This window comes from Hevea brasiliensis, chromosome 9 (assembly GCF_030052815.1).
Source record: "Hevea brasiliensis isolate MT/VB/25A 57/8 chromosome 9, ASM3005281v1, whole genome shotgun sequence".
NCBI classification, from domain to species: domain Eukaryota; kingdom Viridiplantae; phylum Streptophyta; class Magnoliopsida; order Malpighiales; family Euphorbiaceae; genus Hevea; species Hevea brasiliensis.
Genome location: NC_079501.1, coordinates 7,002,424 through 7,019,988, shown reverse-complemented (window position 1 = coordinate 7,019,988; position 17,565 = coordinate 7,002,424). Strand labels below are relative to the sequence as shown.

Genomic DNA, 17,565 nt, shown 5'->3' with positions numbered 1-17,565 from the left:
TGAGCGTTCGACTCAGAAAGTAAACTATCAATTTTAACCATAATCTCTATAACTATCTAAAACTAATGCAACCTGTAGAGTGAAATGTAACATCAACAATATTTTCACATCATAACAGCAAAAAAGTAATTTGGAGCACTCACACACCCAGTAATATCAATCATAATATATGGGAGCTGATCCCCTATACAGCCCTCTTAAATCCAACCTGTGCCAGCGAAGAACTCAAGCTGTGACTACCCCCGAAGGATTGGGTCCCAGCGAAGATCTCAAGCCGTGACTACTTGTCCTATCCATAGCCAACACCACATCACACGCACGCCAACGCACGCACACTGCTCCAAATTACCACAACAACATCCATGGCACTTTAACAGTTGTGAATGCAACATAAAACGTGCCTAAAGTTTAACTACATAGATATATGCATATAAGTGATGCATGGGCATGCTTGAACATATAATAATATCGAAATTACAATTAAAATTAATATTTTACTCACAGTACACCGATGACTATTGTGGCTGCTGGATGCAGAAAAATAGCTGACCTCGATCACCTAATAATTAAATTATAAATTTATTAGTACTAAGTTAAGGTAAAACTCTAAAGAGGCAATAGACAGCCTAATTTATGCCGAAAATCCGGCAGAGTTTCCCCTATACCTGGGACCTACCCAACCTGCAAAAAAGCTCAAATAACACTTCTAAATTCAACTCATATCTCATTATCATTATATGGCCCCTCCTGGGCTCTCCAAACTAAGCAATACTCAAAACCTTAAAAATTACGTTTTAGTCCCTATAATTGACATTTTGTAAAAATCTACTCAAACAAGCTCTAAAAATTCTAAAATTTTGTCCCGCGGTCCTTAATAATATTATAAGGCTATTGCAAAATGAATTGTAATTTTCTAATCACCCATGAATATTTTATTCAAGAATATTACTCAATTTCATAAGTTTCCAACAGCTAACATATTCTTAATTCAACCCCATTCAATATCTACATATTTAAACCCCCATCCTCAAGCTTCAACCAATCATATAAAATTTAAATATCTTAATTTCAAATAATCTTATATGCCCATATGCTAAAAATCTAACTAAAATCCATCTATATTTTTTCAAAAATATTCTACAATCACTCAAAAATTCAACAAACATCATAGAATATCTCCAAATAATTTTACTTTCATCATATATTTTTCTTAGAATTTTTTTTCTAATTTTTCCTGTTTACGAAACACTGTATTTATGCTCCACAGACAGAGAAATAATGAAAATACTCTTACCCGAAGTTTATCTGTGTCTCAAAAATTCCAAAAATTTATGAGGAAGTCTCTGGAAGTTGAATCATCTCCAAAGCCCACCGCGCACGATGGCCGGCCACTCGTCGCCGGCGACATTTGCCGGATTTGATCATACCATCATGTTCCTCCCCTCTTCCTCAGTCCATATGTGGTCTCGGATCGTCGATCCAACGGTCGGATCGTCCTAGATCTGACGAAAAAGCTTGAAAAACCCGAAACTTCTCTCCTCCATATCTCACTCATCCGACCTCCATTTGCTGCAAAATTGGTATCAAAAGAAAGGTCTCGGAACAAGCTTTCCAACGCCACCTGAATTGCCTCGATCGGACGTCGGATGAAGCCGGAATCGGGCCGGAAAGCTGCCCATCATGCGCGCGTTTTCTCTTCTCTCCCTCTCTTGCCGTTTACGGTGTCTGGTCACGGAGGGCCGCCAGCAGGGTGGGGAGCCGCTTGGGAAGTCGCCGGCCGGTCACCGGAGAAAGAAAGAAGAAGAAGAGAGGGGAGGAGAGGAGAGAAGAGAAAATGGGGGGGAGTCCTACTCCCGATTTTTGAACTTTTTTTTTTTTTTTTTTAAAGTTGGCAGTGACAGTGGAAATCCACTGTCACACGCCAAAGTCAAATCATTTTTTTTTTCTGGTTGTTACATTCTTCCCCCCTTAAGAAAAATTCGTCCTCAGATTTTCGAATAAACAAAGAAATGAGGAAAAGAAGATTATTAGAACAAGTGCAATCATTACTCCTTCAGCTATGCAGAGATTGGTAAAACATCTATTCTTCAAACTCTTCGTATATTATATATGACATTCTACCGCTCTCTGATTCTACCATAGTGTCCTATTTGTCATCATCTCTATCTAGAGATGCTCTTATCTCTTGGCTATTCATTGACCATTCTTCTGACATCTCAGGTATTCATTATAATTCCATTACTCTCGACTTGATATCTGATAACTTTAATTAACCTTGGCGCTTACCTCACTTTTATTACGCCCTAACGTGTCTCTTGGTGATTTCAGTCCTCATCCCTTTGTTTCAATAATCTCTGTTTTCCCCAATAACATAACTTATGTTCCTTGTTCCATGGTATCCTATGAGTAGCTTTCCTGTAGCACCTAATCTAGGCATCTTGTTCGAGATCTTCACTCTTCTTATGACCTCAGTGGTCAATACCTATGAATCTTCTCACTCCCATGATATTTCAAATTTTTAATCTCTTTTGTGTTATTACTAAGTTACTTAGACCAACCTCTATCCATCTTATGTAACTAGTCAGGTAGAGTCTCCTCCAAGGGCCAAGTGTATCATTTATCAATATTGGAAAGTGAACTGGGTCTCTCCTTCTAGGTAACAAAAGTGTTTATATTCCCTGACAACTCAATCCATGCGACTTTATCAATTCTCACTCCTTCTCTGGAATGGAAATATCTAGACTTCTTCCTATAGCTTCTTAGTATGTGGCCTACTTCTGACACATTAGCACTCAGATCGAGGCTCTACTACTCCTTTAATCTATTATCTCATAATAACTTGTTTTAAACATCTCTTAGTGTGTTCCTAGCATACCTATTCCTCCTTATCCTCATCATTATAACTAGCTTTATCGAGCTTTCTTCCTATTCTTTGGATCTTATCCACTTCTTTTTCCTATTTTTGCTATTGTTGATATCTTTTCAACCTACTGCACTTATTCCTTAATCTTAATCCTATTTCACCCTTACACCTTTTCCTTCAAGAATGTCCATCTCATCATCAACTTTAACTTTCATTTTATTTCTTAGTCTTATCTTGATTACTAGTTCTATTACTTCGGGAATTATAACCTTACGATTTACTCCTACCAGCACATTCTTCACCTTATGTAACACTCGTAATTAACCATAGAAAATTTTTCTTGTATCCCCTTTTCCAACTTAACTATCAGAACATTATCATTCCCCACCAGCCCCAGTAGGAAATTGCTCATCTTGGATGGATAGGAGCCCTTGAAACTATAAGTTCCGTCTGAACTAACACAGCTGTGGGAAATGCGTGCCATGCCTTAATTCTAAACAAAATACTTCATGTGTTCATTCTCCTTAATATAATCACATACATTGCCTATAGCTTTCCAAACTTCAGCCTCAACTTTTCCCATTAGAAACAATTTCATCTATTAAAACTCATCCATAAATAGTACTTCCTCTAGCTCATAGTTTAAAACGGTTGCAAGCCTTGGTAGCTAACTCCATTTGACTCCTGTCACTATTCTGATCGTCCTTTCATACTTAACACTAGGTATGTACTTACTGTCATTCTCATATCAGGAAATTATGTATGAATTGGTGCCTACCAAACTCTCAAATAACTAGGTCTCCTTGACTCAGTCTCTGTTCCTTATATAACCTTCTAGAACCAAAAGCACAAGCTAAACTTGAAAAGAAAGAAAAATACTCTTATATTCAATTATGCTCGATTGTCCATATAATAATGTTTAACCTATGTTTCTTGGTTTTTCTCTCCAAATTTCATTGTCTCCTAGCACAATTGTGCTCTACCTATAAGGTATCATCTGCATGAACCCTTTACCGTACCATTTTCCTTCTTAACATAATATTTTATAATTTATTAACTTTACTTATACTCGACCAATGATTCATATCTATCATCGTTTATATTGTGCCCTTAACTTTTGTTGATTCCTGAAAGATTTCTCTCGCTAATAGATTCTTCCAACACTAATTCCACCCTTATCTATGGTCATTAATTTGATCCTTAAACTTTCTAGTGATTTATAACCACCCAGACTTATCACTTTTCGTTCTACCCCTACTGTTGTTCTGTCGTTATTGCTTCACTGCAAAGAGATTCTGTTGATCACACTAAAAATGTTTGCCTAACATTCATAACGAACCTCTAACTACCTTCTCACTATCTCAAAGGTCTAACCCAAAGCTTATGTGTCATTCTCTATCATTCTTTTCCTCTCATCATACCTATTTGATCCCTTAAATTGACTTTTATTCAACTTACTACTTACTAACTCTTTTGTCTCTGCCTAATTAGATAGTCCGTAATACCACTGCACACCTTCTAGCTTTTGCTCATTATTATTGTATTCCTCGCCTAATCTTCTTGATACTGTTAACAAGTTAAAAGAATATTGCCCCATTGCTATCCACTTCACTTTAGGAATAGGGAATAGATAAAGTATGATCCAATCATGAAACTCCAAGCTCTATATTTTAGCTCCTGACACTATCCTAACTACATCATGCTTTGAGTATTACATTACTAGATTCTATACCTCCATCAATACTCTCACTAATATGGTCCCATTTCGGGTTCTCCATCCTTGTCATTCACCTTGCCAATAATAACACTTAGCCTACCCTATGTCTTAACTTTGTTCCTTTTATTACGTGCCCTTCAAGTTGTCCTTTCATTTATTTCCTTTGTCTTTCCCAAAATAGAACTTGACTATTCTATCCCTGGTTCCATTCTTCCTAACATGACAGCTGTACCTACTAACTATATCTTTCAGAGTCTCTACCATGTTATCACATATCTGTGCTACTCATATTTGGTCCTTTGACCACTCTAGCTAGTACTTTCACTGGCATTTAGATTATATTGCATTTGCAATCAATTGTCCAAACCTTCATTCTACACTTCTCTATCCATTGGCCTTCTATAATTTATCTTCGCTAGTTTATTTCTCTTAACACTATTATCATTAAATTATACTATTGTTTTGAACAATATGAAGTTAGAAAGGAACTCAGGAAATTGCAGTCATACCTTTATTGTATGATTTCTATTATTATCCTTTAGCTTACATAATACCCTTACTACCTCGAAAACTGATTCTGCAGTAATTTTATTTATTTGTTATTATTATTATTATTATTATTATTTTTTCCATGTTTACTCAATTAGCAAAAACTTAAGATTCCAGACACCCAAACCCGTCATCCAATTCAAAGGATTTACATCCATCGTGATTTGATTATATATGATTCCTATAATGGAACTTGTATCCTCTGCAGGATACCCGAGCTAACTACTCTCTACCACACTCTACAGTCCCATCTGGGGCACTATTTTGTTGATCACCATTATAGTAATAACCTTCGATCCCTTCTGAAAATATAGGACTATACCCTAACTTGCTGCAACAAAGGTACTACATTCACCATCTTGCCAAAACCATGTCAAGTTAATGACTCTTTTATCATATCATAGCTCTGTAAATCATCAATTCATAGTTCTGACCTTCCCTAGGTAATAGGGTTATACTTTACACCTTACTGATACCCACAAGATATACTATTCTCACTAAGCTCTAAGCAAAACGTCTGTCGTACTACAAAAATGATCCAAAATTCCATACTGATGACTAGATGATCTCACTCTATAGGTGTCACCTTTACTTTGCAACTAATCCGAAACCTCTGGTCTGATGGCAACTCTTACTGTAACTCTAGCTCATGCTAGGGTAACTGAGTCACTGACTCTAGTTACCACCCAACTGTGACCTTTCGATATTCTAGCTCTAGATCCCTAACCAGGAGTTCCCAACTCCTCTGCAGATATAGAACTCTGTTCTGGCATAACTGTACCAAAACAGAAGCCATCCGCAAACACCCTCATTATGGAGCACCACGGGGATGCACGCAGCTCTACACAATAATCCCATGTCGGTACTGTAATCTGCAGCTTACAGAGCAGACATCGAGAACATTGTATAGTTACTACGATATGTCCTGACCGACTAGGTCTCCCAATTTCTTATCTCTCTTGAATATTCTATTATCACAAACTTATGCTAACTGGGTCATCCACTGATGACTGCCAGCAGTGGTATCCTCATCCTTATCTAGGGCAACTGTACTTTCAAGACTCACCTTTATGTACTCGTGCCTTGTACGAAATGGGCACACCATTTAAACCCATACAGACAGAAACATAGCATTTCTTGGAGTTCGTATCCTCATGACAGACCCTAACATGTCTGCTAACTCTATTTCACATTTCTATGTACTCCAAGAAAATAAAGACACCAATTGAGGCACTTTTATATTTCCCGAGGTATAACGCAGAATCTAGAAACAAAGAATTACAGAAAAGACAAAAGAGAATCCTATACTCTGCATGTAACATCCTAACAAGACTCCTTTTACACTCCCAAGTATAGCATTTCCCATGAATCTAGAGCCTAAGCTCTGATACCAACTTTGTCACGACCCATCCTATGGGCCGGACCGGCACTAGGACCTGGGCCGGCATAAAGCCCCCGAGGCCCGTAGTAAGCCTTACTGTTCTCAAATCCATAACCAGGCTCACAATTTAGGCCCAATAAGCATATAAAATAATTTAAATCAAACTGTTGAAATTTCATTTCGAGCCAACTTAACCCAATAATTACCAGAAACTGAAATTAGGGGAGCCCAGCTCAACCCTGTTACATCATTTACAAACTATTTAAAACTCATAAAAATTTTTCATTTATTAATACAAAAACTTAAATTCACGCAGTCCCTGACAGAATTAATACTACTACTAGTACATGCGGAATCCTAAATTACAAATTTGGAGAATAATAATACAATTAAGTAATATTTTCATAACCTTAGAGGAAAGGGACAGGTTATTCTGAAAAATGTCTCCTCCTGTGGCCTGAAAAAATATTGAACAGGAGTGAGCATTCGACTCAGAGAGTAAAATATCAATTTTAACCATAATCTCTATAACTATCTAAAACTAATGCAACCTGTAGAGTGAAATGCAACATCAATAATATTTTCACATCATAACAGCAAATAGGTAATTTGGAGCACTCACACACCCAGTAATATCAATCATAATATATGAGAGCTGATCCCCTATACAGCCCTCTTAAATCCAACCTGTGCCAGCGAAGAACTCAAGCCGGACTTTCGCTTAATAAACCAAATCGGGGTCCCAGCGAATAACTCAAGCCGTGACTACCCCCGAAGGATCGGGTCCCAGCGAAGATCTCAAGCCGTGATTACCCGTCCTATCCATAGCCAACACCACATCACACGCACGCCAACGCACGCACACTGCTCCAAATTACCACAACAACATCCGTGGCACTTTAATAGTTGTGAATGCAACATAAAACGTGCCTAAAGTTCTACATAGATATATGCATATAAGTGATGCATGGGCATGCTTGAACATATAATAATATCAAAATTACAATTAAAATTAATATTTTACTCACAGTACACCGATGACTATTGTGGCTGCTGGATGCAGAAAAATAGCTGACCTCGATCACCTAATAATTAAATTATAAATTTATTAGTACTAAGTTAAGGTAAAACTCTAAAGAGGCAATAGACAGCCTAATTTATGCCGAAAATCCGGCGGAGTTTTCCCTATACCTGGGACCTACCCAACCTACAAAAAGGCTCAAATAACACTTCTAAATTCAACTCATATCTTATTATCATTATATGGCCCCTCCTGGGCTCTCCAAACCAAGCAATACTCAAAACCTTAAAAATTACATTTTAATCCCTATAATTGACATTTTGTAAATATCTACTCAAACAAGCTCTAAAAATTCTAAAATTTTGCCCCGCGGTCCTTAATAATATTATAAGGCTATTGCAAAATGAATTGTAATTTTCTAATCACCCATGAATATTTATTCAAGAATATTACTCAATTTCATAAGTTTCCAACAGCTAACATATTCTTAATTCAACCCCATTCAATATCCACATATTTAAACCCCCATCCTCAAGCTTCAACCAATCATATAAAATTTAAATATCTTAATTTCAAATAATCTTATATGCCCATATGCTAAAAATCTAACTAAAATCCATCTATGTTTTTTCAAAAATATTCTATAATCACTCAAAAATTCAACAAACACCATAGAATATCTTCAAATAATTTTACTTTCATCATATATTTTTCTTATAATTTTTCTCTAATTTTTCCTGTTTACGAAACACTGTATTTATGCTCCACAGATAGAGAAATAATGAAAATAGTCTTACCCGAAGTTTATCTGTGTCTCAAAAATTCCAAAAATTTATGAGGAAGCCTCTGGAAGTTGAATCATCTCCAAAGCCCACCAGAGTCACCGTCGGAACCACCGCGCACGGTGGCCGGCCGCCGGTCGCCGGCGACATTTGCCGGATCTGATCATACCATCATGTTCCTCCCCTCTTCCTCAGTCTATATGTGGTCTCGGATCGTCGATCCAACGGTCAGATTGTCCTATATCTGACGAAAAAGTTTGAAAAACCCGAAACTTGTCTCCTCCATATCTCACTCATCAGACCTCCATTTGCTGCAAAATTGGTATCAAAAGAAAGGTCTCGGAACAAGCTTTCCAATGCCACCTGAATCGCCTCGATCGGACGTCGGATGAAGCCGGAATCGCGCCGGAAAGCCGCTGCCTACTGTGCGCGCATTTTCTCTCTCTCTTCTCCCTCTCTTGCCGCCGTTTCTGGTGTCTGGCCGTCGCAGGAGGGTCGCCGGCCGGGTGGGGAGCCGCTTGGGAAGTTGCTGGCCGGTCACCGGAGAAAGAAAGAAGAAGAAGAGAGGGGAGGAGAGGAGAGAAGAGAAAATGGGGTGGGGGGGGGGAGTCCTCCTCCCAATTTTTGAACTTTTTTTTTTTTTTATAAAAAGTTGGCAGTGACAGTGGAAATCCACTGTCACACGCCAAAGTCAAATCATTTTTTTTTCTAGTTGTTACAGATTAACATTGTAACATTCCTAATTTTCAAATAATTATTTTATATATATATATTTTTTATTCTAACTCTGGTATTGTGAATTTCGCGTATGTACTTTCATTTAGTAGAAATTCAATCGTCGCCCGGATCTGTAATTTCGAGTCGAGCAGATAAGCTGCTGAAACGATTTCAGAATCGGGTCAAGATTATAGGCTACCCCACCATTTTCAGATGTTCTGGACGCGTTCCAGTTGTCAGATTTGACATAGGTAAACTCGAACTCTACATTACTCAATTTTTGTCTTGTACTGGGTTAGAATAAAATTTATAAAATATTTGTGGATGATAAAAAAATTATGATTCCTATTGCAATAGCCTTATAATATTGTTAAGGACCGCAGGGCAGGTTTATAGAATTTTTAAAATTAGTTTGGATAGTTTTTGAAAAATCTTAGTTTTGAAGTATTATAATTGAGTTGTCTGATGTTGTGATTATTGTTTGGTTTGGAGGGCCCAGGAGGGGCCATATAATGATGATGAGATATGGGTTGAGTTTAAAAGTGATATTTGAACCATTTTGCAGGTTAGGTATGTCATAGGTATAGGGAAGACTTTGTCGAATTTTCAGCACAACTTGGAGTGTCTTTGATCTTTTTTAAACTTTTATTGAGTCAAATATATTAAATAATTATAATAAAATTGTCAGGTGAGCCGGGACAGCCTTCCTCCTCCCAGTCGCCGCAGTGACCTCGGTTCAAGTTTGTGAGTAAAATATTAATTTTAATTATAATTTCGATATTATTATATGTTCAAACATGCCCATGCATCACTTATAAATATGTATCGATGTAGTTAAACACTAGACAGATTTTATATTGCATTCATAATTGTTGGAGTGCCATGGATGTTGTTTGTGGTAATTTGGAGTAGTGTGTGTGTGTGGCGTGTGTGTGCGTGGCGTGCGTGTGGTATGGTATTGGATATGGACAGGACGGGTAGACACGGCTTGAGAGACACTCGCTGGGACCCGGTCCTTCGGGGTAGACACGGCTTGAGAGACACTCGCTGGGACCCCGCATTTGGTTTATTAAGCGAAAGTCCGGCTTGAGAGACACTCGCTGGCAAATGTTGGATTAAAAGGGTTGTATAGGGGATCAGCTCCCATATATGTATTGCTTGACAGTGTTGAGTGTGTAAGTGCTCCAAATTGCTTTTTTGCTGTTATGATATGAAAATTATGATGATGTTGCATTTCACTCCACATGGTGCATTAGCTTTAGATAGTTATAGAGATTATAATTAAAATTGGTATTTTACTCTCTGAGTTGAATGCTCACTCCTGTTCATCTATTTTTCCAAGCTACAGGAGGATTATTTATTGTGGCTAACCTGCGAAGACCTGCTCTTCTTCTTCGCAGGTCCATTAATAGTATTTAATGTATTTTATATAATTGAGTTAAATTTTAGACTCCGCATGTGTTAGAAGCACTTATATTTATTTTGGGCCTGTATTATAAAAGTTATGTTGGACCTGTAAAATTATTAACTATGTACATGATGGGATTGGATGAGGGAGCTGAGATCCTATTTGAGTTATGACATTTTGATTATGTGGAGGGTGAGCTGAGCTCCCCAATTTATTATATATTGTGTTTACAGGTTCGACGAGTAAAAAACTCCCCGTTTAATGGTCTATTTTATGGTCGGACTCTGTCCTGTTGAATTCTTGAAATTGGGCCCAAATGGGCCTTAGAGTTGGGTTGAGGAATAGTTAGGCTTACTACGGGCCTCGAGGGCTTTAGGCTGACCCAGGTCCTAGTGCCGGTCCAGCCCATAAGTTGAGTCGTCACAAAGTTGGTATCAGAGCTTAGGCTTTAGATTCATGGGAAATAATATAATTGGAAGTGTAAAAAGGAGTCTTGTTAGGAGGTCACATGCGGAGTATATGATTTTGTTTCGTCTTTTTCTGTAATTTTTTATTTCTATATTCTACGTTATATCTCTGGAAATATAATAGTGCCTTAGTTAGTGTCTTGATTTTCGTGGAGTACATAGAAATGTGAAATAGAGTTAGCAGACATATTGAGGTCTGCCATGAAAATACATTCTCCAAGAAACACTATATTTCTATCAGTATGGGTCCAAGTGTTGTGCCTATCTAGTGCTAGGAACAAGTACATAATGGTGCGTTTTTATAGTATAATTGCACTAGATAAAGGTGAGGATACCATTACTGGCAGTCATCAATGGATGACCTAGTCAGAGTAAGTTTATGATAATAGTAGATTCAAGAGAGATAAGAGATTAGGATACCTAGTCTGTCAGGACGTATCGTAGTAACTATACAATGTTCTCGATGTCTGCTCTGTAAGCTATAGATTACAGTACCAACATGAGATTGTTGTGTAGAGCTGCATGCATCCCCATGGTGCTCCATAATGAGGGTGTTTGCGGATGGCCTTTGTTTTGGTACAATTATGCCAAAACAGAGTTCTATATCTACAGAGGAGTTGGGAACTCCTGGTTAGGGATCTAGAGCTAGAATATCGAAAGATCACAGTTGGGTGGTAACTAGAGTCAGTAACTCGGTTACCCTAGCATAAGCTTGAGTTACATCAAGAGTTGCCATCAGACCAGTGGTTGCAGATTAGTTGCAAAGTAAAAGTGACATCTATAGAGTGAGACCATCTAGTATTTGGTATGGAATTTTGGATGTTTTTTGCAGTACGATAGACGTTTTGCTTAGAGCTTAGTGAGAATAGTATACCTTGTGTGTATCAGCAAGGTGTAAAGTACAACCCTACCACCTAGGGAAGGTCGGAACTATGAATTGATGATTTACAGAGCTATGATATGATAAGAGAGTCATTAATTTGACATGGTTTTGGTAAGGTGGTAAATGTAGTACCTTTGTTGCAGTAAGTTAGGGTATAGTCCTATATTTTTAGAAGGGATCGAAGGTTATTACTGATAATGATGACTTATGGAGTAGTGTCCCAGATGGGATTGTAGCGTGAGATAGAGAGTTGTTAGCTCAGGTGTTATGGAGAGGGTACAAGTTCTATGTAGGAATTATAAGATGTAAGATCAAGATGTATGTAAGCCTTTAAATTGAATGATGGGTTTGGATACCTAGTATTTTAAGTTTCAGCTAATTAAATGGATATGAAAAATTAGAGTTACAACAGATCCCCTCCCTAAGGTAGTAGGGGGTAGTATGTAGTCCAAAAGCATAAGAACAGAGATCACGCAGGAGAAGTATGACTGCTATTCCCTAAGTTCATCCTTAGCTTCTTAATGCTTAAGACTAAAGTATACCCCAATCAAAGTAAAAGAAAAATGACAAAAGTTAGCATCGATAAATCATAGAATATGTGTATATATATATATATATATGGAGTGCAGTTCAAATGCAGAAGGAGAGATAGCCTGAATGCCAGTAGAAGTTTAGCTAGGGTAGTTAGAGGATCAATTATGAGTAACACTGAGGTATAGATGACGTGGTAGGGATAGTGTAAAGTTATAAGTTTCTGACATGACAATCAGGTTCAAAAAGAAAATAGAGCTAAAGAATAGAAGAGTGAAAGTTCGGATTTGGGTAAGATAAAAAGAGTTGGCTAAAGAATAAATTTAAAAAATAGATTAGGATAAGATTAGAAAGAATAGAGCCAAGATACCAAGGAGGTGAATGTGGTTCTAGGAAGGATAAACGAGATAAAAAAAAAGTAAGAAAAGAGAGCGTAGAAAACGATGGCATTAGAAAAAACATTGTCAAGTTATGGAACCCAGAAGTACATGAGTTATAGTAGGTCATAATTGATATAATGTTAGGAGCCTGAACCTAGAGCTTAAAGTTACAGGATCTGGATTAGACCTTATCTGTTTCTACCCCCCAAGATAGGATAATGGGGCAATGACATAGGAACCCTTTGGTTGTTGACAGTATAATGGAAATTAGGTGAGGTGTGCAACCAAAGTAGGTAGTAGCTGTTGAGCGTGCTGTGGTAACTTGAATTGTATTGTCAGATAAAGAAGCAAGATCAGTAAGAGTAAGCTGGATAAAAGTCAACATAAGGGATTTAAAAATGCAAGATGAGAGATAATGTCACAGAGGCTTGATGTTAAAATTTATAATGGTGAGACCTAGAGTCTAAAATTGGAGTTAGACAGATATTTTCTGTACGATCAATAAGATAAGTATGTAAAAAATAAAAATAAAAATAAAAATAAAGATTAATAATAAATAAATAAATAATAGTATGATAATATGTAGCAGAACGCAAGTAAAGGTTAGAATAGGACAAGAAAGGTATAGGTGTAATTATAAGATATTGAGAAGTACATGGATTAGAAGAGTAATTGTTGGTAAGATTGGAGTATATTTGAAAGAATTTGTGAGTGCTTTTATCTTATAGAATATAACAAGTATAAGGAGCATTGGACAAATAATTATAAGTATGGAAGATAAGTAGAGAGTAAAAAGGAAATAGTAAATTCTAAGATAATATGTCAAGCAGGACAACAATATAACAAATGGTAAATACAATTGATATCTTGTAATAAAGCACAATAATTACAAAGAAATAATGAAACAAAAAAGGGAGACTAAAGGGTATGAGCTAAATCTTGTTTATCAAACAATGGTATACCATAAATGGTGGGAGAATATTTCTCCTTCTTTCCAAATTAGCTCGTGTTTCGATTCTAGGAAATTATGTTAAGAAGAGAGGTTGTGTCAAAGTGACCCAATTAATTGAAAATTTGATGGGCGTTAGTACATATCCAATCTTTTGAGGTGAAAATGACGATAATGGTGTACCTAATGTTAAGTATGAAAGAATGATCATGTCACGACCCAACCTATGGACGGGACCGCCACTAGGACCTAGGCCAACCTAAAGCCCTAGAGGCCCGTAGTAAGCCTAACTATTCCTCAACCCATGACCAGGCCTACAATTTAGGCCTAATATGCATATAAAATAAATTAAATTAAACTGTTATAATTTTATTTCGGGCCAACTTAGCCTAGTAATTATCAGAAACTAAAATTAGGGGAGCCCAGCTCAACTCTGTTACATCACTTACAACTATTTAAAACTCATAAAAATTTTTCATTTGTTAATATAAAAACTTAAATTAATGCAGTTTCTGACAGGCTTAATGCTACTACTAGTACATGCAGGGTTCTAAATTATAAATTTAGATAATAATAATAATAATACATTTAAGTAATTTTTATTTTCATAACCTGAGAGGAAAGGAACAGGTTATTCTGAAAAAGGTATTCTCCCGTAGCTTGGAAAAATATGGTGAACAGGAGTGAGCTTTCGACTCAGAAAGTAAATTATCAATTTTAACCATAATCTCTATAGCTATCTAAAGCTAATGCACCCTATGGAGTGAAATGCAACATCGACATAAATTTCATACAAATCACATCAAAAAGCAAAAAGGTAATCTGGAGCACTCACACACCCAATAAGGTCAAACAATACATATATGGGAGCTGATCCCCTATACAGCCCGCTTAATCCAACCTGTGCTAGCGAAGAACTCAAGCCGGACTTTCGCTTAATAAACCAAATCGGGGTCCCAGCGAAGAACTCAAGCCGTGTCTACCCCGAAGGACCGGGTCCCAGCGAAGATCTCAAGCCGTGTCTACCCGTCCTGTCCATAGCCAACACCATACCACACGCACGCCAACTCACGCACACTGCTCCAAATTACCACAACAATATCCATGGCACTTTAACGGTTGTGAATGCAACATAAAACGTGCCTAGAGTTTAACTACATAGATACATATTTATAAGTGATGCATGGGCATGCTTGAACAAATAATAATATCGAAATTACAATTAAAATTAATATTTTACTCACAGTACACCGAGGACTATTGTGGCTGCTAGATGGAGAAGAATAGTTGACATCGATCACCTAATAATTAAATTATAAATTTATTAGTACTAAGTCAAAATAAAACTCTAAAGAGGCAATAGATAGCCTAATTCATGCCGAAAATTCGGCAGAATTTCCCCTATACCTGGGACCTACCCAACCTGCAAAAAGGCTTCAAAATACACTTCTATATCCGCCAATCACACAATCACAACTCATTCACATCACAAGGCCCCTCTTGGGCCCATCCAAACAGTCAACAATCACAATATGAAAAATTACAGTTTAGTCCTTATAATTTAACCCTTTTGCAAAAACTACCCAAACGAGCTCTAAAAATTCCAAAACTTTGCCTCGTGATCCTTAGTAATATTACTAAGCTAATGCAAAAGGAATTATAATTTTCTAAGCTACCGCGAATATTTTATTCAAGAATATTACTCAATTCCATAAGTTTTTAACAACTAACATATTCTTAATTCAACCCAATTCAATATTCACATATTTAAATCTCCATCCTCAAGCTTCAACCAATCATATAAAATTTAAATATCATAAATTTCAAATAATCTTATATGCCCATATGCTAAAAATCTAACTAAAATCCATCTATATTTTTCAAAAATATTCTACAATCACTAAAAAATTCAACAGATACCATAGAATATCTCCAAATAATTTTACTTTCATCATATATTTTTCTTAGAATTTTTCTCCAATTTTTCCTGTTTAAGAAACACTGCATTTATGCTCTACAGATGGAGAAATAATAAAAATAATCTTACCTGAAGCTTGTCTGTGTCTCAAAAATTCTAAAAATTTATGAGGAAGCCTTTGGAAGTTGAATCATCTCCAAAGCTCACCGGAGCCACCGCCCGAACCACCGTGCACGGTGGCCAGCTGCCGGTCACCGGCGACATTTGCCAAATCTAATCATACCATCATGTTCCTCTCCTTTCACTCAGTCTATAAGTGGTATTGGATCATCAATCCAACGGTCGGATCGTCCTAGATCTGACCTAAAAGCTTGAAAAACCCGAAACTTCTCTCATCCATAACTCACTCATCCGACCTCCATTTGCTGCAAAATGGGTATCAAAAGAAAGCTCTAGGAACAAGCTTTCCAATGCCACCTGAATTGCCTCGATCGGACGTCGGATGAAGCTAGAATCGCGTTGGGAAGTTGCTGCCCACTGTGCGTGTGTTAAGGAGGAAAACTCCTCCATTTGCGCCATTGCCGGCGCTGCTCCGGCCAGCTGGCATCTTGCCGGCGTTGCCCAGGGTGGGGGGACGCCTCCCCGGCCGGAAGAAAAAGGGAGGGGGAGGGAGAGTGATGGGAGGGATAGTTTAAAAGGGGGGGGGGGGGTGGGGGGCTGCTGGTTCTTTTTTTTTTTTTTTAATTTCTGGGAATGAATCTGGACAGACATGTTGTCCAGATTCATTCCTGGAAAAAATTTAAATTTAATGTTTAATTTAATTTTTAATTAATTAATTTATTTATTTTTATTTATTTATTTTTTTTTTGTTGTTACAGATCAAAGATGTGACAGGAGTTAAATTGAGCTAGTTACTAGGACTTACAACCCTTTTGAACTATAAGCTGGAGGAAGTGCTATTTGCTAATGAGTTACAGCGAATGAAATTGTTGCTAATGAGAAAAGTTTAGGCTGAAGTTTGGAAAGTTATGGGCAGTATATGTAATTTTATTAAGGAGAATGAACACGTGAAGTATCTTGTTCAGAATTAAGGCATGGCACATATTTCCCACAGACGTGTTAGTTCAGATGGAACTTATAATTTATGGGGCTCCTATCCATCCAGGATGAGCAATTTCCTATTAAGGCTGGTAGGGAATGATAATGTTCTAATAGATAAGTTGACAAAGGGGATACAAAAAGAATTTTCTATGGTTAATTACAAGTGTTACCTAATGTGAAGAATGTACTAATCGTAAAGTTAGAATTCTCAAAGTAATGGAACTAGTAATCAAGATAAGACTAAGAAATAAAAAAAAAAAAGAAAGTTAAAGTTTATGATGGGATGGACATCCTTGAAGGAAAAGGTGTAAGGGTGAGATAGGACTAAGATTAAGGAATAAGTACAGCATGTTGAAAAGATATCAACGATAGCAGAAATAGGAAAAGAAAGTGGATAAGATCCAAAAGACAGGAAGAAAGCTCGGTAGAGCTAGTTATAATGATGAGGATAAGAAGGAATAGGTATGCTAGGAACACACTAAGAGATGTTTGAAACAAGTTATTATGAGATAATAGATTAAAGGAGTAGTTGAGCCTCGATCTAAGTGCCAATGTGTTAGAAGAAGGCCACATACTAAGAAGCTTTAGGAAGAAGTCTAGATATTTCCATTCCAGAGAAGGAGTGGGAAACGATAAAGTTGCATTAACTGGGTTGTCAGGGAATACAAATATATTTGTCCTATAAGAGAATAGACCTAGTTCACTTTCCAATATTGATAAGTGGTGTAGGGTACGCTTGACACTTGGATGGAGCTCTACATAACTAGTTACATAAGATGGACAAGAGCTGGTCTAAGGACCTTAGTAATGACACAAAAGAGATTGAAAATTTGAAGCATCATGAGAGTGAGAAGATTTATAGGTATTGACCATTGAGGTCATAGGACAAGTAAAGGTT

At 37.1% G+C, this 17,565-nt stretch overlaps 2 long non-coding RNA genes across 2 annotated transcripts; both read right to left on the bottom strand.

The window, feature by feature from the left end:
* Nucleotides 1-425: 425 nt before the first annotated feature.
* Nucleotides 426-1,364, bottom strand: LOC131183351 (uncharacterized). Its single transcript, XR_009151471.1, has 2 exons — nucleotides 1,295-1,364; nucleotides 426-559 (listed from the first exon to the last, which is right to left on the bottom strand). It is a non-coding gene; the product is annotated as an uncharacterized LOC131183351 (long non-coding RNA).
* A 5,118-nt stretch (nucleotides 1,365-6,482) lies between these two features.
* On the bottom strand, nucleotides 6,483-8,441 carry LOC131183008 (uncharacterized). Its single transcript, XR_009151129.1, has 3 exons — nucleotides 8,329-8,441; nucleotides 7,539-7,595; nucleotides 6,483-6,967 (listed from the first exon to the last, which is right to left on the bottom strand). It is a non-coding gene; the product is annotated as an uncharacterized LOC131183008 (long non-coding RNA).
* Between the last annotated feature and the right edge of the window lie 9,124 nt (nucleotides 8,442-17,565).